The 27228-nt window shown below is 43.1% G+C and overlaps 1 long non-coding RNA gene across 2 annotated transcripts in view; it reads left to right on the top strand.

Moving 5' to 3' along the window:
* Positions 1-21306, top strand: part of LOC142086437 (uncharacterized) — a 49912-nt gene extending 28606 nt beyond the window's left edge. For both annotated transcript variants that reach the window (XR_012675123.1, XR_012675122.1), the window contains 3 exons: positions 10769-10873; positions 17844-17980; positions 19726-21306. This is a non-coding gene — a long non-coding RNA (uncharacterized LOC142086437). The remainder of the gene's footprint in view (positions 1-10768; positions 10874-17843; positions 17981-19725) is intronic.
* Positions 21307-27228: the final 5922 nt, after the last annotated feature.

The raw sequence follows: 27228 nt of genomic DNA, 5'->3' as shown, positions 1-27228 counted from the left end.
CACAAAGAGACGGAGGCATCACGTCATGTTGAATTAGGGTTTGGAAGAAGCAGCAATTCTCCCTGTGAGGTGAAAAGCACTGACCCGCAAATGCCACCGCTGCCCACGGACTGACGGGTGCTTGTCTCTTACCAGCCAGCGAGACGTTTGGTTCTTCCACCATATACTTGATGTCAAACTTCATTCAGAAGTGAGGATGCTCAGTCAGATAAACATTCATAACCAGGGCTGATAACTCCCCACGAACCACGAGGACTCTCCGGAGGGTCCTGATTTCCCTCCTAATCCATGAGATGGAGGAGATGTTGTGAGTGTAACCAGCAGTGAGTGGCATCACCAGCAGGGTCTGAACCCAGAGTCTTCGGCACCATCTCTCCTGCCTGAGCTCAGGGCACAGCACCTCATCTGATAGTTGCTGGGAATTGTTATTTTCTACATTTAAAAAATAACAAAAAGTCCCATTTTCTCTAGAAGTAAAAAACTTTGATAACAGAGGCTCATCGCGTTATCTCTGTGTTTTAAAGCAGATGCATCTGTGTGTGCTCACAGTCAAGTACACGATGAGCTGCCCGGAGTATTTTACAAGCTGGGTCTGCGAGCTGAAAACTCTGGAACAAGAAGCTTATCACTTAAGCTGCTTCGAGGATTTAGGGTGGTTTAAATTACTTAAAGTGCTCCACGGACCCGATCCTGCACCCGTTGAAACCCCTGGTGACTTTGTTGGAGACTTACAAGGGACCAGGATTTGGCACTAAAGGCTTAGAGAGCTGAAGTGGATAAAACCCCTACAGCCCTTTAGAGATGACTAAATCATTCCAAAGCCTCAGACTCGTTTACAGCCTGCAGAGGTTGGCCAGCGATGGAACCGCCTTAGGAGTACGCCAAACGTCTTGCTGCTGTTTCCATGGAGTACCTCTTCCAGCCCCTGTAATTGCAGCAGCTCATCTCTTCTTTCATTTCCTATTGACAGCAGTGGTCCAATCCTGCTCGTAGCGGGGTCAGCAGCAGAACTGGACTACTGAAGACAATGACACAAAGAGAAATGCGGTGCCTTGTACAGAGTATTTGCAGAATCACTTTCTGGGAGTTTGGCTGGTGGTAACTAGGCAGGAGCAGAACTGGGCCCCGAGATGGCAGTTCAAGTGTTTCCTCCTTTTGGTTTTTGCATAAGGACTCTTCTTCAGTCATTTTGATACATTATATTAAAGCACTGTCATTTCCTAAGTTCCTGTCTTCCTTCCACATACCTCTTGGATTATTTAAAACCATATTTAATACTGATCTTTCTCTTCTCATCTAAGAAAGTACGAGCATGAATCCTGGCTTTTAAGTTATTAATTAAAGTATGAGACATTTTTTTTCTGGGAGGTCTCACATACAGGAAAAAAAAAAAATCTGAAACTCTTCCATTTTTTTCAGAATAAAAATATTAACCAGAAAAATGAAAAGGGGTGTTTATACCTAACACAAACCTTGGAGGAATATTGCTCTCCAGAGATCCAACCTTCCATTTGTGCACAGGCCTATTCTGCTTTTCATGCAGAAGTGGAATGTGATCCCAACTACAGTGACAGGCAGCAGCACGGTAAGGGACCTCAGGCAATGTCAGCAGGGCCTTGCGGGCACAGGAAAATTATCATCTGCCGAAGACACGTGAGAGTGAGGGGCTGGGCCAGATCTCCTCCACATCAGCGCACACAGCACCCAGGGACCTTCAGCAACGCTCCAAACTATGGCATCCGAAAAGAAGATTTTCCCTGTCCTTCTAGCTTTCTCCCACATCCCACCCTCATGGTCAATAACAGAGAAAAAATCATAATTCTTAAGAGAAATTCAGCCATCCACAATATAAGATATTAGGGGATGAATTCCTGAGTTATCCCTTTTTGTACAAGACCTAAGAGGATCTGATGTTGTGGATAATAGCATGGAGATAAGAAAGTTTTAATAAACCTCCTTGCTACTGCGGCCATTGCCCACTAAGCTATTCCTCCTTTTCTAGATGCCCTCACCATCTCGGCAATCCCTTGTGATTTGGACTTTCATGTCAAAAAAGAGAGAAGACCTGCAGCAAAACCAGGAGAGGATTCTGCTTCCAGGGGACTTCTGCAAATTTTTTCCCAGCAGCTTCCAGAACATACTGAAATCCTGTCAGCGGAGTAAAAGCCAAAAGGGCTGGAGAGAAGCATCCCAGAATCATCACACCAATAGAAATGCTCTTGTGATATTAAAAAGAAAATGCAGTTTAAACATTTTTCTGCTCAGTAGAAGTCCCTTCATAGAACACAATAATCTGGACAGACTGACTAGAAATCTAAGTCAAAGAGACTAATCTATTTTCATATATATATACCAATCTTGATGTATACATTTTAGATTTATAGTGGATAGCTCAACAGTGTCCCCTGAAGGATGTACTGTAAATAAGAAGGGTTAAGAAAGGTAAAAGATGACAAAGAAAGGGAAAAAGAAAGAATAGGAAGAAATTAGTGAAAATCCTTGGGAGAAATAGTTCCAGCTACTCTTCTTGTAATGATGACAGACTTCTATCGTTTTACACAAGATCAATTAGTTGCTGCAGTGATGTCCAATTAGCTGGACTTCATGCTGGACTTGTGCCCAAGAAACCTGTCTGCATTTCCAGGGGACACCCCTGTAACAGAAAGATGAGTCTGATGCAACTCCCTCTTCAGCCGATCAGGGAAGCAGTATTTTTTGGTAGGGGTGATCTCACTGAAAACCACCCACTGTGCAGAGAGGATGCACTGACTACCCCGTGGATGCCAAGATGTCAAAAATTTTGCCAGACTGATGCTAAAGTCATCCAGGCAGACCACAACAGGCCAGGCATCGAGAGGCGTGCCAGCCTCTCTAATGTCCCCCGGTGCCACCAAGCACACCTCGGTCTGTGGGCTCGCTGGGGAACAGATGTTGCTGCAGCATCTTCCCTCGAGCACCGAGACATCTACGCAGAGCCAGGATTGCTCTCGCGCAGCTGTGTTCAGCTCAAGGCCGTGATCCTGCAGCAAGCTCTCTGGGTTCGCTGCGAATTCATTGTGGGAACACGGCTATCAATAACAGCCACAGCAGGATTAGGAAGTTCCTTCTATTCATTTAACATCATTGTGTTTTTTTAAACAACAGCATCAATGAGGCTTTCATTTTTTCGCAAAGGAGAAACAATCTGACCACGATGAGTTCAACTCTGGTAGAGTTTTCTGTAGGGAATCCATTTGCTGAGCCACTGAGTCCATTGGTACTTTGCAGTGATGCCAGCACTCGGTAAATATTGGCCAATGTGCCTCTAAGTACTATTAATGAAGTTAATTAGCAACAAAAGTTTTCAAATGTGAAAAAGCTACAGGCATAGCCATGGTTCATTAAGCTTCTCAGAAGCTTCTAACAAAGCTTAACTGCATTTCTCAGGGAAAAAAAAAACCACCTTTTTCTAAATAGTCAAAACATTTTAGCGGCTCTGCTCTATTTTATGAAAACAGCACCTAAGAACATCCTCTTTGCAGACAAATTTCACTGAAGGAGAGAAGGAAGAATGAAAATAGGAAAAGAAAAATGTGCTTATCCAGCATTGTGGGTTGAACTTGAGGCTGGTTTCCTTCTCCTTCCAGATCACCAACATCTGGGAGGATCCAGACATGCCAGAAACAGTTCTGGATAAGCCCTGTGGTCCAGCAGCCTTTACCTTCTCTGGTCAGCTTTGGGACGGGAGTGCTCACAAACCTCCTTTGCATTAAATTACTTCTTGGGAGTCTCCATCAGCTGCCAGAGACACCGGTACTATAGAACATGGGCAAACACAGCTTTTTTTTCTTGAACGCCAAATCTCCATGTGCTCAGCAGGTTCCCACAAGTTTTCTTGCTCCCCTGCAGGCAGAAGTCCAACACCAGCTGAGCCACGGAGGAGATAACAAGCGGTCAAGGTGAAGTTGCCACTTGGGACCACTGATCCTTTTTCTCTCAACCACTAGCTTTCTGGCTGGTATGAGCAGAATTACCCATGGTCCCGGGTAGCTCCTTTATATCAGTGTTTCTCACCTCTGTCTTTGATACCCTTCATCTCTCCATCTTAAAGCAAAAGGATTTACTGCTGGAGATCCATCAGCAAAAACCAAAACAAAAGCAGATGCTTGGAACTGTTCAGCAAGGCATCTCCTGACCCTCATCCTCTCTGGCAAAAACCAGCACAATGAGTGTCTGCTCCTCACCTTACAAAATAGGTGCAATTTAAGAATATAAAGCATTGCTTGGTGGACAGGGAATGCCTTTTGCTTTGCAACATCCGTGGGTAGAGGGAAGATTGGTCCAGCTTTCCTGGCACGGCCAGCAGTAGAGGAAAACCTGCAGGTTGTCCTGGGGAAATGCTCACCTGCAGGTAACCTCAGTCATGTCCCCTCTTTCTATTCAGATGGAGCTGATGGAGCATTTAAGAGATATTTAGGAAGGAAAAGAAAAGAGCGTAACCTTTTTAATAAGTAATTTGCCTATGACAGTGCCGGTCAGTCCAGCATATCCCTCTCACATAATTAATCAAGACCAACCGCTAGATTTGCTATTGCCCTATTTAATAGCATTATGGCAATCCAAGATTTAAGCCAGTGCTTTAATGTCCCTGCCTTGTTTAATACCATTACTGCATTATAGATTTAAGGTAGCACTTAGGTGGTAAATTTTCAAAGCAATGTCTGGAATTTAATGTCAACAGAAGTTCCACCACTAAATCTTCTCTGCTTTGGCAGTGTTCATCTTAACCTCTCGTCTGCTGCTCTACACCTGAGCTAAATGGGATACTTTTAGGTTACTCCTCATGTCAGTTTGGTCTCTGGTAAATCATAGGCTCTGTGAGACAGATTTCACCCTGATGGAGACTTTCCCATGGTGCAGATCTGGGGTGACAACTGATAAGCAAAGATGCTACGCTCACTTCTTAAAGCTTCATTTTCATTTGAACCAAATGGCTTTTATCTTGACCAGCAGAGAACAGGGTTTGCGGCAGGCTGTAGGAAATGGGGGAGAGGGAAGTACCAGATACCTCCTTTCTCCTTCCCCATCCAGGAGATGCAGGTTTGCACAGAACTGGTGCTGTTGCTGCTTCTTCATGCCCATGTTTGAAGTCTTTCTGATTCAGGTAGTGAGATCCCACCAACAACCACAGGACAACATGTCTTCTTGCTGCTTCCCAATTAAAACCAAAATGAGATTTCCTTTGCCGTGCCCTGTGAGTCTGGTTTCCTCCGTTTTTAAGTCTAATCTGGATGTAACAATTATTCCTTTAAAATCAGGGGTCGTTGTACCACCAGCAGCTGTTTAGCTGAAACGTTACGTAAACCTCCCCTCAGCTGATAAGCTTGTATCACAGTCTCTATCTAGGAGTGAAACTCGATTTCTCAAAGAATATCCCTCCTTAAATAGAAACCTAATCAAATGCATTCAGCATCCTCATTGGTTGCCAGAGCCTTTTTTTTTCCCAATAATCCATTTTCTGTGCCAGAGTATTAAGTCCAGTAAACTGAAAGAAAAAAAAAAATGTGTAGGAAATTGAAGTTAGTTCATTGTGGCAGCCATCACTTTTAACTTAGCCAGCTGCATCACTCCTTGCCGCTGTGAAAATGATTTCAGAAGCACAATTCTGTTATTGCACCCTGATATTTCCCCAACAGTTCCCTGAAATATCTGAAAGTACAGAGCTGTGACGTGGATGGCAGGGTCAGACTAAAGATGCCCAGGAAAAGTTAACAGGAGCAGAAGCTATGCCATTTCATGGTCTATGCCCCTGGAGCACTATATGCACATCGAGCCTCCCCGCAAGTAGATTTTGACACAGCTGGAAATATTTGTACCTGAAAGTAAAAAATTACACATTATTCACAGCCAATCAGGAGACAAAGCCAGTATCATGTTGCCTACATACTTGGTAAGATTTAACCCCTGCTAACCTCCTTGCAGGTGAAATGCAAATAGTTTTCTCACATATAACAAGAAGAACAGGAATCCTTCACCAGAATTATTTACTGAATTACCTTCCATGACCAGTCATCAAAGGAGAAAGCAAAGTAGTAATGAATTGAGAAAGAAGCGATGGAAAGCTAACAAATGATTCACACGGTTTTATTCCTTTGGGCTAAGTCCTTATTCCACCAAAATCAATAAGAATAGAATAGGATGAGTTATGATTTATTGCTACAGTCAGATCTCATTGCAGTGCATTAAAGAGGTCGGGATGATTACAGGTTCTCTCTCAAAATGCTACAAACACAGTGACGTATTTAGAAAGCATCAGAAGTCAAACACCAAACTGTTTCCAAGGGAACTTATAAAACATCACATCACAAAACTAATCAAAATAATGCCTTTCCCAGTTTTTATCTTGTTTCCTTTTGGCTAGCACTAATTTCTCAACACATGTTAATCCAAATTCTTCCTTGATGTAGAGCCATTGTAGTCAGTTCTGAGGACAATGTAGTCACACTAGCCTGAATTTGGCAGAGTATGTTGCATCTGGAGCATAAATCAACTTGGCTTTGCTTGTTTCCTTCCTTGATCATGTACCAGATAATCAGTGATGACTCAGAATTACTCAAAGAGTAGATATTGCTAGTTCACTTCATTATCCTCAATGTTGTTTTGTCTGTGTTTGCACTAATTGTGCTCCAGGGTAGCTGGATTTAATGATGGTGTCATCAGAAAGTGGTGGTGTCTTTTTTTAATTCTTTGTAACAATATAAGCCAGCTGCTGTATTGTTCGTGATATTTTTCTGCTTATATCCTTAGCATGGATGGTGCAAAGATGAAAGCAACACTGTCAAGCCTTTTTGATTGCAGCTAAAATTCCTATTTGCTATCAGAAGAGATTATGTTAAACTAGCCATACTTGGGCCGGAGGTACCTTAAAGACATACTGCGATGACAAAAAGCATTACCAACGTGAAGATGCAATTGCCTTTCATGGGAGCTTAGCTTCCCGGTATGACTGATTGTTTTAGGGCAGCAGCGCTGACAGGCTGGACCAATTTCATCAGTTGGAAATTTCCCTCTATTTTTATTTGATTTATTTTATTGGAAAATGTTCTCAAAATGCTGGTGTAGGGGTTTTGTGTATTAAGCATTTTTCTTTGCTAGAAGAGATGTGTCAGGACATTGAAGTCCATCTGATCGTAAGAACTAGGCAGTGACTTTCACAGGGAGAAGAAGGTTGCAGCTCAGAGGACCTGAGCGCTGCTCTCATCAGTTTTTGCTTGTCACCAGGAAGCCAGTGAGTCTGCAGGCTGCTCGTGGTGAGTGGACACAGGGCCACTCAGCTGAGCCTCCTTCAGGCTGAGAAGCTCAAACCCTCACTGCTGCCAATCACCCCGCGGTGCCTGCAGGGACCCAGGCTGGTCCCCCAGACCTGCCTCCAGAGCACTTCAGCTCAGACCAGTACCTGCTGTCCATGGATGCTCTGCTACCTCTGGAGAAGAAATCTGAACACAACAGCAGCAGAAATGGAAAATGAACAGGAACTGATGACTAGCAGAAGTACTGGATGTGGGTGCAGAGCGCGGTGTAAGATCAGTCACGGTTTGCGAATGCTTTGGTGCAGCTGGGAGGGGCTTTCCAGCACCGGTAGAAATGTGCCTCCTGTTAGATGAGAACTGATGATGCTTGAAAAGATTCTGTGAGGCAAAATAAGTGCATAAACTTGTATAAAGGTTCGACCCAAAATGAATTAATGAACAATTTTATTCCCTTATGTGGCTATTTTATTTGAAAAGCTGAGTTCCCTTCTTTTTTTTTTTTTTCTGTAAACTGTTGACAGAGTCTTCTCAAGCATCTTCATTATCTGAAATTCACCCAGCAATACCCAAGGAAGATCCTTGGCGTGTACATGGCTGGTGGGGAGCACGATACAAAGATCTTGCAGAGCAATGGGCTGCTAGTGGGTTGGCAGTAGACATGGGGAGTTTCCCTCAGCTGCTCTCTTCAGGGTCTGCTGCAAATCAGTGGACAAAATTTATGTGGTGCCTTGTAAGGAAATGAGGGTTTGAGTAGCTCTTGACAGAGAGATGTCCCCAAACCCCACAGGTACACTGGTATGCTCGCTAGTGCTCTGGGGAGAGGCTGAGGGTGGAATATTTCTCCTCTTCCCTAAGGAAATACTTCCAGCTCTGGGCTGGGACCCCATGCAGACTGGACACAGTCCTGAGGATACCATCCCAGCAATGTTCACAGCCCCTTGCTGGGACTGAGGCTACTTCCCTGGTGATTCACCATCCTTACAATTGAGGCAGCATCTGTTCCCAGGGTGGAAAGAGGGCTGCTAAAGAGAGAAGCAGCGAGGTTACGTTTTATGACCATGGGACTATTTCCCTGATCTTACAGGCAGGTGTTCAAGCTGTGTTCCTCAAAGCAAGAGCTAATCTGCCCAAAGCATTGGGCATGGACTCACTGGCTGTCCTCTTCAGATCAAATACTTTGATCCTTTGATCTGCTTATGCAGTGTCTCCTGTATGCGGCCGAGCATTTTCCACCATTGTTAGGGAACATCTACTGGTATTTTGAAGGACAGATCTCCTTTGTGATCTCTGGAAAAGACCAAATATTCATGCTTCCTAAGTGAAGAAAATAGATAATCCTTGAACAACACAATGCAAGAAAAGTTCAAAGATCTGCAGTTGCACGAGGAAAGAACAGAGGCTGAGTGAGGAGAATTTTACTCATGCATTTAATTATGTGGGTCTGCCTAAATAAATTGGTCATCCTAGAAGACAGCTGGGATCCAGGTTCACAACCATCTTAGGAGGTCCAACAGCAAACATTTGTCATCTCCCAATTAGCGCTGCTCTGCTGGCGTAGAGTCTCTATCTCGGCCTGAAAGGGGCCCTCCCTGGAGATCCAGTGAAATATTGAATAGAGGATTATAGATGGTAGAACAAGAAACATATTCTGATACGGTAATAACACTGTATGTCTATGCAGTAATGATAGCTCGGATCTAATGCTTCACAAAGATACCACAGCATTTTATCTGGAGAACAGTGATACTCTCATTACAGGCAGAATTAGAGGTGATGTTCATAGTGAAGCTGCTGAATGCTTTTCCTCATAAGACCCCCCTCAGATCAGATCCTGTAGGGGAAAAAAGCATTTTTTACTTGTTTAAAATTCATATATATAAAGGGACTGAATTAGACTGGTTAGGCAAACTGAATTCAGGGCATATCTTGCACATGGAGCACTTGACTATACAACCTTAACATCCTCTTAATGCCCTTTTTTTGGAGACAATTTCACAGATTAAGATTGAGGCGTATGAAGAGTTGTGTTCATAGAAGAACACAGAACAAGTCAGCACCAGGTAGAAAGCAAAGGAGACAGCCAGAGGTAAAATTTCTTAGTGAGAGAAGTCTCATGTTAAAGCCTGATGTGGCTCAGCTGCAAAAGATATGCCCCGCCGTACTTACATCAGGGGAGAGAGGATAAACTTTTATAAAAAATGAGCTGTTTTTACTCTCTGTTGAGCTTTGCCTATTAAACACAGCACCAAGTTGAGGTCAGACTATAGAGAAATACATTTAGATCCTTTTAAAAAAAAAAAAATTCTCACTTTTTAGAGACAGATTAATTTTGAGCAGTAAAAGAAAGACACTGGCACAACATTTTAAGGAAAGAGATGGAGTTTGCTTTTCCTGAAAGCAGTATCTTCCGAAGTCCTTCCTTTTTCCATTAAGAATAACAATCAAGAAGGCTGATGATTACCTGTGGTTTGTAGCTCTCAAACACTAGACAGCAAGAAAAGATTGACTTTGCTGCAGGATGATAGTTCCAAGACTTGCTTACATGTCAGTGAATTATAGATTTTATTCAAAATTAAATGAACCATTACATGTTCAATATTGTGCACTTAGAGAGCTGTAAAACTCTGAAATAAAATTAACAATAAAAAAGAGAAATTATCTAATGAATATGGGAATGTAACAGGGATGCAGAACTTCCCTGTCCTTGCTGGTTTGTTTCATGAGTAATTACTTTCTTCTTCCTTCTACCGTGCCTAGTTACCTTAGGCTCTGATAACAGTGCGATTGCCGCATTACAGCCTTCAGCAAACCCATGCAGGGTCCCGTATAAGACCTCAGATGACGATAGCCAGCTGAATTTCCTGCTGCTGTCATTACAATCAACTAAACAGAAACTACTGGGGGGTGATGGCTCCTGCTGGGCTGTAATGTAGACATAGTCTCTGCGCAAAGTATCTTCTGCTGGTGAGATGTTTTGGATCAACATGATGTCAAAACCTTTCTTTGCAATTAGAGATCAAACTTGAGCAGTTTAGCTCAAGATTAACACTGGCTTCCTACAGACTTCTGGATGGAAACTGGTATTTTGTCTTACCCCTATTAGCAGCAGACTAACCACAAATAAGGACTTGCCAGTGGCCAATGTACTAATCCATGGCTTGGTGATCAACACTCTCCAAGGCTCTGTGTGTGTGTGCACATGTGTGAGACTAGGAGCGCATCATTTAATTTCTCTGTGTCTTATGTCCCCATCACTAGGGAACAGTTAATATTCCCTTTGCTACTCGGATAGAAATGCCATTCATTTTTAGGCTGACATCCTAAAGGCACCCATAGCTTCACTTTAGAATTACACGTGTGTAAAGGCAGCATCAAATTCCCATGTTCTCTCCTCACTTCTTGCAAGCTCTTCTGCCGAGGAAAGCTTTTAAGAGAAAAAATATGTCATTCAGCTTGTCTCTTTTTGTCTTTTTTTACAGACACTTCCAACAATGGAAAGTTTTACAAGAGGTACACCCACAAGAGAGCAAGAAGGAAGGAGAATGCTCTAAATACATCTTTTGCCAGCAAAAAAAGAAAACCAAGTAAGTATATCTTAAAAACTTGTATTACAAGTTTTCTTCTTGATCACGCTGTAAAAATCTTATTCATTTCAATGGAATTACCCAAGTGTAACTTCAAGGAGAATTTGGCTTACGCGGGATGAGAGCAGGAGGCTCAGGAGGGGAGGCTGGTAGGATGCCAGAGGTGTTTCATTCCCTGTGGCTTCTTTTTCTGGGAAGGAGACTGAAAGGGAGAAAACCTCACAGCATATGTACTCAAAAAATTTCATCAAACAAATCACTCATCCAAGCCATAGTCAAAAAGTCTATTCTCCAGCTCCTATGATAAAATAGACAGAGCTCTGACCTAACGGATGCTCTCTGCATTGGAAATCTGGGGCATCACTTTATGCAGGACAAAATTAAGTCCTGTAGACAGAGACAAGAAGTGACATTTCAAGGAGGGGGATTTCTGTTTGAATACTGGGGGGTCACTGTGCCGCCTAATGCCACATGAAGCATCGAACCAGTGCCACTTTCCAGCTCCCAGTGCAAACCACAGCCTGAGCTGCTGAACCAGCTCTGCTCAAGCGTGACCGCAATAAACTCCTGATTTCTGTACTGTATATCAACCAGTGGATTAAATATTCACCACCAGTACCTACTCTATAGTTAGAAGTTATCACGGCTTGGTTACACATCTGGTTGACTAAAGCCCTCGGGCGGTTTCAATCCAAAACTCCCACTGACAACAGCCAGACACGGTCTGGTGTGGGGTCATCTGAATCCCCCTGAGGGTGAAAGATTACAGCAACCCAAAGGATTAAAGCTAAACCAGCGGTGCTTACTGCCCTGGCTCCGTGGAAAGATTTATGAAGGTTTGGCAATTGCAGTCTGCCAGTGAAAATACATGTTTTAACAGTACAGTGACTAAAACTAATGTTGTATTTCTGCTAGCTGCTGCCCGTGCATTTGCTGATGTATTTAGTCTCTAGGTTCAGGGCTAGAGGACCTTACTCATCACAGCTCTTAATGCTCCGATCCTACTGCAAAGCCTGGCACCTGACTTGATGAATAGTTACTGGTATTAATCATTGGAGGGGACCAGTTTCTTCTTTGTACATTTGTCTGAAAAATTGCTCTCTTTGTGGATGCTTTTAATGGATTTCTCAAGTCTTTCTCAACCGTGACACATAATGCCTGAAATTCAATGGCAGCGACAAATGAAAGGGACAAAAAATGAGATGGAAGCATAATTACCGTGTATCAAAATATAGTGCTTTGGTAACTGAAACTCACAGGTGATGTAGCAACAGTTTAACGTTGCCAGGCACTGGGGTTGACAGTCCCCTTCCTCACAGCCACCCATGCTGCCACCCTGCTCTCCCTTCCCCAAACTTAATTGCCTTGCAATTATTGGCTAGGAAAAAACCTGTAATCACTAGAGATTAATTGCACCTCTCTGAAACGCCTGTCCCTGGAACTGAAAGGGAGAACGGTCTCAGTGCTTCTGTCCGTATCATCATTTAGCCGCAAAAATACAGCATGTTTTTTTGGAAATGTCAGGGGGAAGTTGCCAGCTCTCCTCTCGGGCTTGGACGGCTGCTGGGGCACCGTGAGTGCTTTGCTATTTCCATTACAGTGGGGCACAAATCATCTGATTTTCACAGGCAACAATGAGAAACCATCTCTGGGCATGCAAGAGATGCCATATTGCATATAGTCCCTGCGGAGAAGCAGGAACAGATCTTATCTTGCTAGAAGCAATAGAGAGGAGAAATGATGCAGAGCACCGCCCTGGGGTGGGACTCCTGCTTTTTTTGGAGAAGGCTGGGATGGGATCTCGCCGAATCTGTCTTAGATCTTCTCCTTTCTGGCTTTTATGTCCTGGACTCCAGCCAAACCCACATGCCCTCATGATCACAGTTCACAGGTCCACCCTCCTGTTCAAAACCTGCTGTGGTCCAAACTCTCTCTGACCTCTCTCCTGAATGACAGGTTGTCACCACAAGCTCAGTTTGGCAGGAGAAAAGCTTTGAGATTTTCCCAGCCACCATTTAAAATACCATAGACAACACCACTATTTCGTCTGTCATCCAGAAGTATGGGGGACAGGCTTCTTTTCAGGTCATCATACCCAGATTATTTCCAATTCCAGCGTAGAGGAGCAGACCGTACCTCTTTGCTATATTTCCATACCCCCTCAATACAACGTGCATTTTCATTTCACACCTTACAAGCTCTTCTGTCTTGCTGTATGTGGGGCAGTATCCAGTATATTGTCAGCTATAATCATGCAATTAGTATTACAACAAACGATGTAGGAAAATCATGTGTCTGATTCTGAAATCTCCAAGTGATTGGGGAAAATCTTTACAATGAATTTTACCAACCACACATACAGGGATCATGTTATGGATGTTACGGAAACACAGCCACCACATCAGTGCAATACCATAATTTAGAGGCTGAAATTCTCGTTCTGGGGTATGTGCCATAATTTTTAATAAGAACAATTCTAAAATAGAACTGCTGCCAAGCAAAGCATTACCAGGGATGCCAGAAGGCCTTCTGAGGTGCCAGCCCAGCAGAACCAGGCAGGGTTTAAACATGGGTGGTAAGGAAGGTTTCTTCGGATACCTGGTGGACTTGCACAGGAATTCCAGCAGATTAGGGTGCTTCTTTTTCACTGAATTAGCAATTTCTGATGGGGAAAAAAGTTCATCTGAAAATTTCCAGCCTGCATTACTATGTTTTACATAGCAGCTGAGAACAGCTCTTCCAGATGGTTTGAGGTAGGAAAGGAAAAGCACATTTGCCATATGACACTGGAAAGTTCACAGAGCCAGATGATAGAGATGAACCTGGTTTGGGGACAGGACTCAGCAATGACACGTGGAAATCATGGCTTTTCTCACAGCACTTTCTGGATTCTGTTCTAATAGCGTCTCACTGTCACTGCTGAGACGCGTAAAAGTTTCCCATGGGAGCCTCTTGCACTAGAAGATATCCAGACCATTAAAACCAGACTAATACAGCACAGAAAACATATAAGCATTTTTAAAATGTGCAACAAGTACACTATCAAGTGCAGCTTTTGTTCATGCCAAGCCCTCAAGTAACGGCAACTGGATACCAAACCAACCAAAGTCTTGCCAAATCTTTTGTCTGGTAAGCTTGCTGCTTGTGTTAAACACGAAGTCTCTTCAGCAGAAGGTCAAGCAGAGTTGGTGGCAACAAATCCTGGCATCAGCTTCTGAGATATTAGTGGCGACTCTGATTGCCCTGTGCGCTGCCTTTTTTATCTCACTTGCCAGAGCACCACTGAAGCTGTGCTATTAAATGACTGATCGAGTCCAAAACACATACGTGATAAGCTACTGGACCTCTCTTCTGTCGTGATAGTTTATGTTACATGACATGATTTTTCTTCCTGCTCTGCATCTTGAAAAGGAAGATCAATGTTCTGGAGGTTTTTAAATTGGCTCACGTTGCAGAGTAGATTTCATTACCTACGTATCAGTCCTCAAGGTACGTAGTAATTCTCTGCCTTACATTACTGGATTTTTTTGCATCTTTTCTAGGAACTAGGTATTGATCTCTGAAAAATGAACAACAATTAAAATAAAATATAGACAACTGCAATCCCAGTGGTCCAATTAAAGGACGAAATGCTTCATTAACACCTCATAAGACCATTCGGAACATGAGCGGAGGGCAACTTTCCTCCTTCATCACTGGTGCATGGTATCCAGAAAGGAATGGCTTTTAAACTTCCCAGGATTAGTCTACAGACAAATTACTCTAGTGTAACTAAGACAGCTATAAGCTGAAGTGCTCTTTCCTACCACCTCAAGACATTTTTTCTACTTTGAAATTGTTTTATCATATTCCAACCTAAATCAGTTACTTTGCAATTTAATCTTAAACGAAGTAAAGGAAATGTAAACCATCACAGAAACCATAATTAGTTTGATAAAACTAGGTCATACTGTAAATTAAACCAACGCAACTCCATACACCCATATGCCCTTAAACTTCTTAACTGTGCATAACCCATATCAAATTGTGGACGTGATCTCCTCCAAACTTCAGCTTTGAGGTTTTGCCTGGGAAAAAGCTCTTCAGTTTAGGAGAGGTAGCAAATCTGACTGCCTTTGGAACATTGCAGAAATGCTGAGTCTCTGCGCATGACTACATAGCTTTCTTATATTTATTTAAGAAATGATGGGAAAAGAAAACTGAGCAATATGGTATGCTCCTGCTGATTTCCATGGGGCAAAGGCACCTCTGAAAATTGAGCCCCTAAGCGTAATGCAAGTCATAATTTGCACATTAAGTGGTGCCTACACGGAGTGACTGGGAACACACACTAAGTTAGCGTGATTCAGGAAAGTGTAATTGGTTGCCAGTGAGGAACTCGAGAATAAGCCTCCAATACTATTTTAGGTGCAAAATAAACTGTAATCAAGCCCAAGAGGTAACCATTCAGTGTGGAGACAGGATCTAACTAAGCTAGAGTCTCCCATGTTGTCTCCCATGACTGTGAGAGGTTGTAGAGGCTGTCCTAATTCCTTATCCGCCCACACAGGGTGTAAATGATGCTTGGACCACATCTGTTCTTCTGAATGAGAGAATGCCTCCCTCGGAAACTCTATCTCAGCCCAGAGAGACAGAAAATGGATCCAGCTATGGATCTTGCTTGCTAATGCCCAGAACAATCTCATTCTGCATCTTCTGCCAAGTTTCTTATTGACTATTTCATCCAGCTAGAGACTGATGACACCTGAGACATCAATGGTGTTATGTAAATATCTATCCTATAGAATCAGGGTTATCCACCCAAGGCTTCTGAGGTTTCTCGTTTACTTCTGAGAGGTCCATGAAGAATAACTCTGACTAATGCTCCTTGTCAGTTGGCTTAAATTCCTCAGCTGGGAAATGCTTAGGGGGGCTGCAAATCCAAGAAGGTTGAAAACTGAGGCAGTCAATAGACAGAAAACGTCACTCAGATACTGTTAGTGTCTGACAGAAGAAATATCAATAGCTGGCATGATGGATGGGGAATGAAGGAAATACCACCCACAAACAAAAATTTAATAAACAGGATCCGAAAGCTCCGTGTTGCATTCATTTTAAGACTTCTTATTTTCCCCTTTTTTAAGCTGATTTGATTTTTTCACTCCTCGGTGTAATCCCCTGATCCAGACATCCTTTATAATAAATAAATAAAAAAATAAATACGAAGTGGCCCTTATGGCAGCACCGTTACAAGGGTGCCGCTGCCAGTCACTGTGCCCACCTGAATGGAGCTTCTGTGAACCACCACGGAGGGGAATGGAGATACACCTTCCTATATTGAGCAATCTCCGTGTAATCAAGGTTGTGTTGCTCAAGGCCTTGTAACCATGTAAGGAAAAAAAAAGAAAGGAAAAAGTGATTTTTTTTTTTTTAAACTGGAGCACAGGAGGAAATGATGGGTAATTTAATTAGGTTTTTTTTTTTTTTAAATTGTGGGGTTTTTTTTAAAAAAAAAAAAAGTCCTTTTTGTACATGTTCATCTCCTGGTGTTTGAGATTCTGAAGTGTTAAGCCACTTGAAATGATAGATAACACAGAGGTTTTGGCTGGAATCTGGGTCTTTGAGTTCTGCCAGGCTATAAATAAACATAGATTGATTTACATGTTTATTAAATTCATTTTTACTAGGTTGCAAACATTTCAGGCCTTTCACATACTGTGGTCAAAATGCCAGCAAGGTCATTCTAAGAAATACAGAAATTCACAAAGATGTTTCCCAGTGCCAGAAATGCATCAGTTCAGGAGCAAAGAAAAAAAGAAGAGAGAAGGCGACACTTCGGGTCTGTTGTGAGTGCAGGTGGGGAGGATCTGAAGGAACTTTGTGGATGTGTTATATCATTAATAGGCAAGATATTGATGGATCCCTCTCAGTTGCTGTCATTGGAACATATGACCTAGATTAGCTTGTGGAATAGGAGATCAGATTATATGGAAGAGCATGCCTGCTGCCTCAAGGAAGCATAAAGAAACTTAAGATGGAGAGGGAAAGAAAGAAAACCATGTGAGTCCAAACATTCTCAATTATTGTTTAAAATGTGCCCCTTCCAGGCATCTTTCAGAAAATAAACCCACCTGAACCGTAAGCTCAGCTCTTGGCGGCAGCTACGTATCAGTTGCACAAAACTGAGCATTTCAGCAGGAGGTTTTAAGCAGGAACTCAAGGTGCTATTTCCAAAGAGACCGAAGTATAAAAAGGCACCTCATGGCTTTTTTTCCAAGGCCTCGTATCTCTCCTCATGTGGAATGAAGTGTTCTGATTTTTCCAAAAATCCAACTAGAGACTACTCGCATCCTTAGCTGCCTTCTATCCAATAAGGATTTCAGGGACTGTAAGACACATCCATTGCAGCTAGGGCTTCAGCTCACGTTTGAGCAGGTCTTCAGGATCAACCACACTGTCTCCTCAGTGCCTCCTGTCTGGCTCAAGGCTGGAGCAAACTAGCTGGCCGGCTGCGTGAAGACACTTGGGTATCATGAGAGGAGAAAAAGACTGGCTGCCCTTGGCAGCACAGCTGTGAGCACATTGTGCCACGCGGCGTGACAAACTCAAGTGCACGCTGGCGTCTTTAACAAGGACAATATAAACAGTGCCAACACGAGTTATGTTGGGAACGAGTGATGCAACTTTTTGTTGCTACTTTTCTTTCACACCTTCAAGCCTTTTGACCAAGCTGCGCCACAAAAATTTGAGAAACATGTCATTCACTGGAGGGGTGAGGAAATACTGCTATTCTGAGCAGGAAAGAACAAAGTCAGTCACCGAGCCAATATGTAGATCACTCAAGAGTTTACATATTGTCATCAAGTATGGATGCTAGAATCTGATGTCTTTGATGGCACATCAGCAGTCTAACCAGCAACATGAAGCCATCTCAGAATGGAAATTATCTGTCACACTCTAAAAGACTGACACTTGACATCTCGTTTAACAGGTTATGAGGCATCATGAAAACACCCTCATAAATGAAGAAATTCAGTTCATCCATCAGAGCCTACAAATGACCCCGCTGTGGTCCCGGAGGTGCTGGGATTCTCAGGAACACCTGAGGGCTCTGTCACTGCAGCAAAGGTGAGTTTGGCCAGCCATCCTCCAAGGCCACCCAGCATAGTGCCACCCCAACCTTCACATCAGGAAACAGAATTTCTAATTTCTTCTCAACTCGCACCTCGGAGAAGACCCTGAAGCCAAAAGATCAACGGGCACGAGGAAACAGAAGAGCAGATAGAAAATTGACTGAAATGTACTGTGATTAAACTGCCAAACACAATGTCAATGTGTTACTACAGTGGGACATAAATCAGTCATTTATTAGTATACCATTCACTGTAGGACACTTTTAAATACTGGCAACTGCAGAAGCAAATGCCCTTTCAGTACCAGTCCTGGTGTGACTCTCAGTTTCTCAGGGATGTAGGGACTGAGACACGGTTTAGTATCTGGTGCTACTGAGAAATACAATAACACGCAAAGCAGTGAAGCACTTTACAACAGTTATAAAAAGATAAGGTACTCTGCTTAGCAGCCGTAACAGAGCAATAAGGTCATGCCAGCAAGCAACAGTACACCCTAATTGAATTATCTTTTTCTTTGAAAGAATAAAGCACTCATGCTAGTCTCCTGATTTCACAGCACTGCAGTGTACAGAAAAGGCTCCATCGTCAAGGTCACTGCTGACTTTGTGCCCAGCGATGTTCAGGAGAGTTTTGATTGGGCAAAGACCTCAGAATTTTGCCTCAAATCAATTGCCCTGATAAGAACTTGCACAAATGGATGCATGGGATGAGAGCAGAGGTCTGTCTAATCCTGTATCCCCTTCCTCATCGTGGCCAAAATCAAAAGATATGCTGGATGCCACCTGATAGCCTTCCTGAAGCAGTCAAACTCAAGTACATTTGCTTTGCGCTTGTGCATCAGCAGACTCAGATTCTGGAAAAATAACAGGGGACATATATTAAAAGCTGGGGGCTTTCCAGTAATAACTCCCATAAACCAATCACACCCGTTGAAATCAACCAGGCATGCCATTTATTTGGTGTTTTGATAAATTATAGCTCTGGGGTGCACCGAGGGCCAGATTTTTAAAGCTAGTCAGCTGTTTAACTCCTGTTGATTTGAGCGTAATTGATTTCGGTGGGAGTTAGGTGCCTGCATCGCTTCACGCTTTGGGCCAGTCCCTTCTATGGTAACTGTACCAATTAGGCAGGAAAGCTATTTATCAGGAGCCCCATTAAATAGAATCAGTGGTGCCCAATTACATCTAAATTACCAGTTCAGCTACCCCGCTGGCTGAATGGGAGGGGCGGCTGTTGCCGTAACACTGGCACCACCATTGACACGGAGAATCTCTTCCATTGTATCCCACTTATAGTAACACTCATCTAGGAAAAACATCCTGCTTCCTCCATCAACCCATGATTTTTTTTTTTACCCTCCCACCAGGTCACTCTGACATCAAACCAGCCTAATGTGTAATGGATACTGGGAAGAAAAGCAGGCTGAATCCAAACTTAAATGAGTAGGGCTTACATAATTAGAGGGTGAGAGAAAGAGAAACTAGAATCAGAGACACAGTCTTTTCAAGGTTTCCAAGGCAGCAAGTGGCTGCTTCTCACACAGCATGCACCACAATCGTGTTTTCAATTCTACAGCATCAGTTTCCCCTACGATGAGGAGTGAAAAAATCCCCACTCTTGAAATGTGAGTGCTTTTGAAATAATAGAGAGAAGGTCTGGGACATTATGTTCCACATGAGTAGTTGTGGTGATATCTTCATTTATTTGATATCATCTTCTGACATTTCGTTCCATTTGCAGGCAAGTCATTTGTAATGTTACGTACAAAGGATTCTGGTGTTGTGATCTTTGACTTTTGCCCTGCATCTAATACTGAAGATCACTCAACCATGATGAAACCAGCTGGAGGAAATTCCTCTCCTGCAAGACGTGAAGGCCAATGGCGGTATGAAAGATGTGGGGCTGCTTTGTCATTTATTGCTCCATATTCCGTATGTTTGTCTGATTGGTGTAGGGAAAGGTCCATTTATTAATACAACAGCTCACATGAATTGCAGGCAGCTGAAAGAAAAAAAAAAAAGGAAGAAAAAACCCAGCCAGGAAGGCAATGCAATGACTGAGCAGAACAGCCTTAACGGAACTTTTGGGATGCTGCTGAAAAACACATGAGGATGGTAAGTCTGGATGGCTAAGCCTTCCCTGGCACCACACTTTGGGCAACAATCTTGGGAGAAAGGGGTTCCAGAAGGGAAAAAAAAATAAAAAGACCTTTTTGGCAAAAAGAGAGACAATTTCTGCAAAGCTGTCAGAACACCAACAGGTGAAGCGGGTGAAGAAGCTGACTCTAGAAGTACAGGAATATTTCTCTAGACAGATGGATCTTTCTATATAGGTCAAACTTTTGTTTTCTGCCAGCCTTCTTTCTCACTCCCAGGATGACACCAGCTGCACCACGCTGTACTGCTGGTTCCTCATTCTTGAAAGAAATTTTTTCTAGGTGCCAAATCCAATCAGAACAATGTAGGTAGCTCAGGGGATGACAAAGAACCAGAGCCAATGTGCTGGGAGGAGTAAAATGCACAGACACCATTCCCATAATCTGCACCACCAGGAGACAGACCTCCTGGCCTGCCCATACCACCAGGTTTCCCAGGACATCCCTCCCAGCTCAAGCAAGCTCCATGTCTTCCCAGGAGTGCCTGAAAATGGTAAATGCTGACAAAAACCGCTTCCTTTTGAGATCAGCCTTTAATGAAAGCTCCTTGTTACCCACAACCTTGCTTCAGTATGAAAGATCCCGTTAACGCACTGATGGTATATCGGTGCATCAGTATTTCATGCTTACTACTGTTAGGGGAAAAAATATGAATAACTCGTTTAGCTAGATTTCATTTCCTTACTCTCTGCAAGGTCTACAAATTAATCCCTCAGTGGGCTTTTGTTCCAGCACTTAACCTGATCTTTTCAGCTGCACCAGTGATCATTTCTCAGTTCCTGCCCTATTCTGCAAGAAAATAGCTCCACAATACCCTGCCTTCTGTGACTTCTGCCTCTACCCTTGGTAGAGCTCTCACTAGCCATGCCAGACAGGTCAGAAAACAATTTCACATATTGGGTGGAATTTGTAATACCACAGTGGTTGGTTTTTATCAGGGGAAAAAAAAAGAAAAAAAAAATCTTTGTTCTTCACAGGACCAAGAGCAAGCACCACCGCTATGGCCTTTCCCTCAGCAGGAATCCAAGCACTCACCTAGCTACCTAGCTTCAGCTAAGGCCAGGGAAAATAATAAATGTGACTCATTTCTGTTAAAAGAAAGAGAGAAAGTAAAGAAACTATTATTTTGCTTTCCTCCATCACCCTACCCCAATCTGTTTCTTCTCTGTTCTTTACCCAGCTAAATTGTTCATTCACAGGTGAGTCCAACTAACCCTTTTCATAATGTCCTGGTCTTGATAGGTGTGGGAAGGAGGGCATGGAGACTAATGAAGTAATTACTCCCAGCCTGTTACTTGTAGAATCTGGCACTTAGGAAAAGTTTCAATGGTACTTTTTCTTGTGATGAGGGGGAAAAAAAAAAAAGTGGTGTTGCTTGGCCGAAAGCTTAGTGACTGATGAAATCGGCTCCAAACATCCATACCTAAGGATGAAAGCTAGCTTTCTCCTTCCCAATTAGGTAATGTTTTCACACGTTAGGCTGTAAAATTGCTAAGTGGAGTATTAGGGCTTCTGGTTTCTCACTGTGAATGACACATAAGCGCACCTTCTTGCCATGGTAACAAGCAAAAGACGCAGTGTTATAGCTAGAAAACGTACAAAAGTAAAGTTACAGCAGAAACAGTAAAAGTGGATAGGAAATGGTTTGCTCATCAGGGAGCATTATTGAGATACCAGGTAGGGGGAATGGGGAAAGAAAGATAAAGTCATCAACATTGCCTGTTCTCACTGAAGTAAAACATGTCAGGATCTGGTGCTTCCGTAGGTGTTGGACTAGAAGCAAAATGAGGCTGGGATTGCCAGTGTGCTGAGTCCTGCCACCGAGGTTGTCTCAACCACGAATCTTGCGGTCTTCTTTCTTGAGATGTTTTTCAATATATTGTCTTTTACAGTTGTAAAACCTCCCATCTATTATTATTCCTTACGTACTGAATTTCTCCATTTCTCAAGCATTTTCTTCTACCCCATCCTCCTTAAGATAACACTTTCTTGAGCCATAAATATCCCTGTTTAGTTCTTTCTGAGATCAAACTCCTACTGCACTTAATGAGCACTTGGCCCAAAACAGGAATGACGCCAGGTCCAGGAGATCTCTGAGCAAGACTTCAACCCAGGTTAGCGCTTTTATTTTTACTATTAAGTATGACTAATCTCCAGTGCCTCCAACGGAGAAGGGAGTGTCCTAGCCAAGAGTCTTAATACTTCCCAAAGGGTTTTTGCAGTTGGCTAATAAGCCTATAGCTTGTGCACAAGCTTTTAAACATCTGCTCCAAGTGCACCATTTTAGCCCTTTGAGTTTGGCCTTACACGTGTTATTTTTGGCTTGTGCTAGTGACTGACATGTTGTCCTGCTGACTGTGTTATTTCACATCCTGGAAACACTGCAGGCTGTGAGCTACAGGACTCTCGGTTTGGGAAAAACACAGGTTTCTTCTGTAAATCTCCGTAGTCCGAGTGTGTCCTAGCAAGAGTCACCTAGCAATGACAAGAGGGGCGAGAAATGAGATGGGTACTGGAAAGCATTAACACATAATAAATAAAACAGTGGCACAACAGATAGAATTTGATCAGCTGGCATCTCAAATATTGGTGTAGAAGAGGAGTATTTATAGACATGGGCTGCTCCAGCCCTGTTTAAAAATACTGGCAGAAGTTAGAGGGAGAACTCAGATTACTGTCAAGGGTGGAAATGGCCAACCTACAGTGTAACATTTGCAATTCTCTGGAAATCTTTGGGATTTCAAGCAGCTTGGGGCAAAGTATACTTCACACACATGACGCCTGCCATGCGTTCAGCCCTCTCTACTCAGGAGGCCAACTGCCAGGATTTGTGTAGCATGTGTGAGTATGTGTTTGGATAAAGCATTACTGGAAAGGGAACTTATGCAAACTTCTCTTTGCTGAGGTCACCTGAAAAATTTCCACACGCAGCTCTAACACTGTAGTTGTTTTATAACTCGAGTCCAAACAATGCCACTATAGAATTTTTAACCTTTGTGACTGTTCCTTTGTTTCCAGAGAGGGAGGGTTTTTTTTCCTGTACTTTACTAGCTCAAAATTTATGCATCAACAAGTACAAATACCTAGTGCATCTATTTCAGGTTCCCATGTAGATGACTCCAACCTAGAGCATACAACACCTGCAGCAATGGTGTATAGGTTGTGCCTCAGTATTTATCACTAAATAGTTCCCATTTCCTCAGACACATGCAGCAATAAAGTGCTCAGAGTATTGGAAGGACAGTTGAGTTTGACACAGGTTTCATTGATTCAACGGATAATAACCCTTCTTCTGGCAATGCGAATAGTCTTGGCAGTGCCCAAAATGTCTCTGTGAGTGTTGAGGAGGTGCCAGCTGCTGCCATGGTGGGAGACTGAATTCAGCCCGGGCAAGGGGGGAGGATCGTTTCTGGTGGTGGCTGCAAAACAATAAGGGGCGAAAGGAGAAGGGCAGGAACATCCATCCAGTTATGTGGGTTTTCCCCGAGATGACCCCTACAGATACATTTATTCTGATTTCTCTGAATTTAGCATTTGTTTGCTGGCATTTTTTTTTCACTGTTTGCTTCTTGCTGAGCTTCTGAAGGTTCATGAGATCATTCTGTCTGTGTATCCATATGTCTACATGTCCGCCTCTAACCTGCCCCCAAACTATCAAACCTGTGGGTCAAATTCTGCCAGATTTCAGCTGAAGGAAAGGCTGAATCATGGCCTTAATTTTTATTAGACCACTAGACAATGCGCTCAGAAAAGAGACACCGATAGATCGAACCAGAGTTCAAACCTCTCAAAACACTACAAAATCCAACTGCTAAGCACACCACCGTAGGAAACCAACCTTCACTAGTCCTTTACTTTATTAAATATGCAAATGGCTGCACCCCCCTCTCCATCTGACCTGCCAGCGAAGATGAGTTTGAGGATGTACAGCAGGCAGCACACAACAGTGCTTCGTTATATCTCGTTATATCTATGCTTCAGCAGAAAAAAATGAAGCCTGAAGATTTAATGTATCAATGAACACTGATTTTGCCTTTCGCTGAAGGTACAGAAGCTATAAACTCTTCTGTAGACTCAGAGGAGAGTCCTTGCAGAGTTATGGTTGCAGACACTGTCTCCCAAGATGATTAAGGAACAGCAGTAATGGGTCTGTATTTGAGCACAACGCTGCTGGAGTTAATATCCAGATCCTTCCCTGTTTGGGAAAGGCATTTTATAGGTGTTTGAAAATGGGCTGGTTAATCATCAAAACTGGAGTCATTCAAGCGAGAGGTACTTCAGAGATGAGCCAGCGGAAAGAAAAAAGGCTGCTATGTTTCCTAAAGGTGACAGATCTGACAACATTTTGTTTCTTCTGGAAGACAGAGGTGCTTCATCTGGGCTGACATCAGGGAGTATGGTCAGGGTGTGGGATTGTGTAGACTTTATTTTATTGATACTGCAAAAGTGATTATTTTTTTAATCACATTTTTTTAACAGTCACGTTTTGCAAGACTATCTATGGAGAATAAGAAACATGGCACGAGCAACAGTGGCCCATGTCTTTAAATACTAACCACAGGTCTTGCACCAACAGTGTGAGCGAAGATGAGCTTTACCTCTCATTATAACCAGTTTGGATCTTCCACACTTGATTTGGCTTTCTGTCAGTGAGAGCATTGTGGCAACACCTTTTCCTTTCAACCTTTTGTACTAAAACTACAAGAAACAAATCTATGTCAAGGAGCATTGACTTGCTGGAGAGTTGACGTTAGTTAATGTTTGTGAAATGCTGTAAAGATGTAGAACGCTTCAGAAATGCTACTTGTTCTGAATGGTGATCAGAACAGGCGGGGGATACACGTAGCATGCCTGTATGCTTGGGGAGCAGGAAAGGTCTATTTGGGTTACATACCAGACAGCAAGCAGTGCTGAGGGTACGGTGAATGGAAGGGAAGAGCTCAAGGGCAGCGTGGGTGGACATTTGGGAGAGCAGAATTGCTGTCAGCCCCCACTCCAGATTTGAATGCGTTTATTACAGCTACGAGGCTAACACTTTCTCTTTTGTGTTAACTTTGGTTCACTGCAGTGCACATCCTCCCCCTCTCCCTCCTGAGTGCCTGCTGAGGTCACATCTTCTCCTCTGCTCCCCTGGCCTCCACGTTTTGGGGACGAACACACGTTGTTGGTTACCCTGCAGCGCCCAGCACGCACCGAGGGGATTGGGTTACACAGCATTGCTGTAATGGAGTGTGACATTGGGGACAATGACGTTGCCAATTTTGGCATAGAAAGATACCTAAAGGACTGTCCACGCTGTGCAACACGGAGAAGCTTAAGCTGTGCCCACGCAGTAAGGCCAGCTCGGGAAACCATGAGAGACAGCCTGCTTGTTCAGGTGCTGCAGCAGATGAACATGGCTTTGCTGCCACTGGGCCCGTCCTAGGACCTCCATCAGGGATGGAGACATGGGATCAAGAACTTCCCAAAGTTGCTGGGCCATGTTGTATTTTGTCTTCCAAATTCAGGATGAAGGGACAGAAATCAAGTGAGAGCCAGGAGACACTGTATGTCCAATACAAGACTTAATTACCAGTACCTTTTCTCTGCTACAGGTTCTGGTCTGCTGCCTCATTTCAGATGCCATGCAGATGCCACCCACATTCCTTCCATCACCTGTTTTGGCACCCATGCTACAGGTTTTCTCTGTTGGTGTAGGCACCTCAGCTTTAGTTTGGTGATAACAGTGGGATTTCTGTCCTGCACATCATTGCCTGGCCTGTACTTGTCATGGTCTATATGTACCACCTACGGACAGGGTTGGATAGCTGGCATGTTAGTGAATCCTGCTCTAAGAGCAAAATTCAAAGAGAGCAGGTAAGATCTCTTAACCAAGAAACTCTTGCTAGATGAAATCTAAATGAAATCCTTCTTGGTCCTTCCTAGGAGCTAAGTAGCCCTTACTGAAGCTTTTCTTTTCCAGCTTAACTCTTAAGATGATTTACATATTCTCTACCCAGGGAATATCTACTAATAAGGTCTGAGCACGCTCTTGCAATTTCTTTTAACGCTAACTAACACTAACCTATCCCTAAAGGGTTGCTTTCGCGTCAGGACTCCACCTTAATTACTATAACTTTACCCATACTCCTGGCTTATGTATTACTGGCCTGTCTTCCAGCTTGACTCCTTATTTGCAGATGTGGCAGGTTCTGGGATATGGGGGAGTAGAGATCATCTATGAAAGAGAAGGAGCAAGAAATGGTCCAACAAGTTAGCAAATTTTTCCATTCACTCTGTCAGCCCCCAAATTTCCAAAGAAGGAAATAAAAAAGAAGACAAAACAGAATTGGAACCTAAGGATTTGGTGGCTGCAGGGAAGAATCCAGCTGAAGTATTTTCAGCAAGAAAATTTCCCTTAAAACAGAAATTCAGATGGACTGAGACAATGCAATTGAGCTGACTTAGGCTAACAGGGAAGGCTGGAAAAAGTGAGAGGAGCAGTTTTTATGTCCTAACTTTCATGTTCGCATTTTTAAAACAAAATATCTCACTTCAGGCATGCCAGTTGCAGGGGTATGTTTTCAAGCTGAAAAGATTTGCCTCTTCATGCTGAGACAGGAATTTTTACTGAAAAATTGACCTAGAATTCATTTTTTAAAAGGGAGAAAAGTTTATAATGGTAAATAATCCAAAGCTGAAGAAAACTATTTTTTTCAAATATCCATTTTTACTCGCACTAAACTGATTTTCTCCAATGCTCTTATTTTCTATTTCTGCCATTAAATCCAAAAGTCTGGTTTCTACCGTGCTTCAGCCCTTCAGGGTGCGTCGTTCTGATTCCTCAGCACTCCAAGGGCCTTTGCGGGAATTAAGTGCATCTCACAAAAGGACATATTTCTAGGGTGAAGGTTTAATATGATTTTGGACTGTGTGACTGTGAGTGGATGAAAAAGCAAACAAGAACTTCCTCATGCCTCTATATCAGTTCTGCTAATCGGAGTTCTAAGAGTAAATGAGTTGATTTTCTCGGTTATGGGTGGGAAATGAACTGAAGCAATCCTCCACCCACCAAATGTCCAGCCAGAAGTAACTTAGCCAGCTAGGAG

This window comes from Calonectris borealis, chromosome 11, assembly GCF_964195595.1.
Source record: "Calonectris borealis chromosome 11, bCalBor7.hap1.2, whole genome shotgun sequence".
NCBI classification, from domain to species: Eukaryota; Metazoa; Chordata; class Aves; order Procellariiformes; family Procellariidae; genus Calonectris; species Calonectris borealis.
The sequence above is the reverse complement of the archived record's forward strand: the minus strand, read 5'-3'. Positions and strand labels throughout refer to the sequence as shown.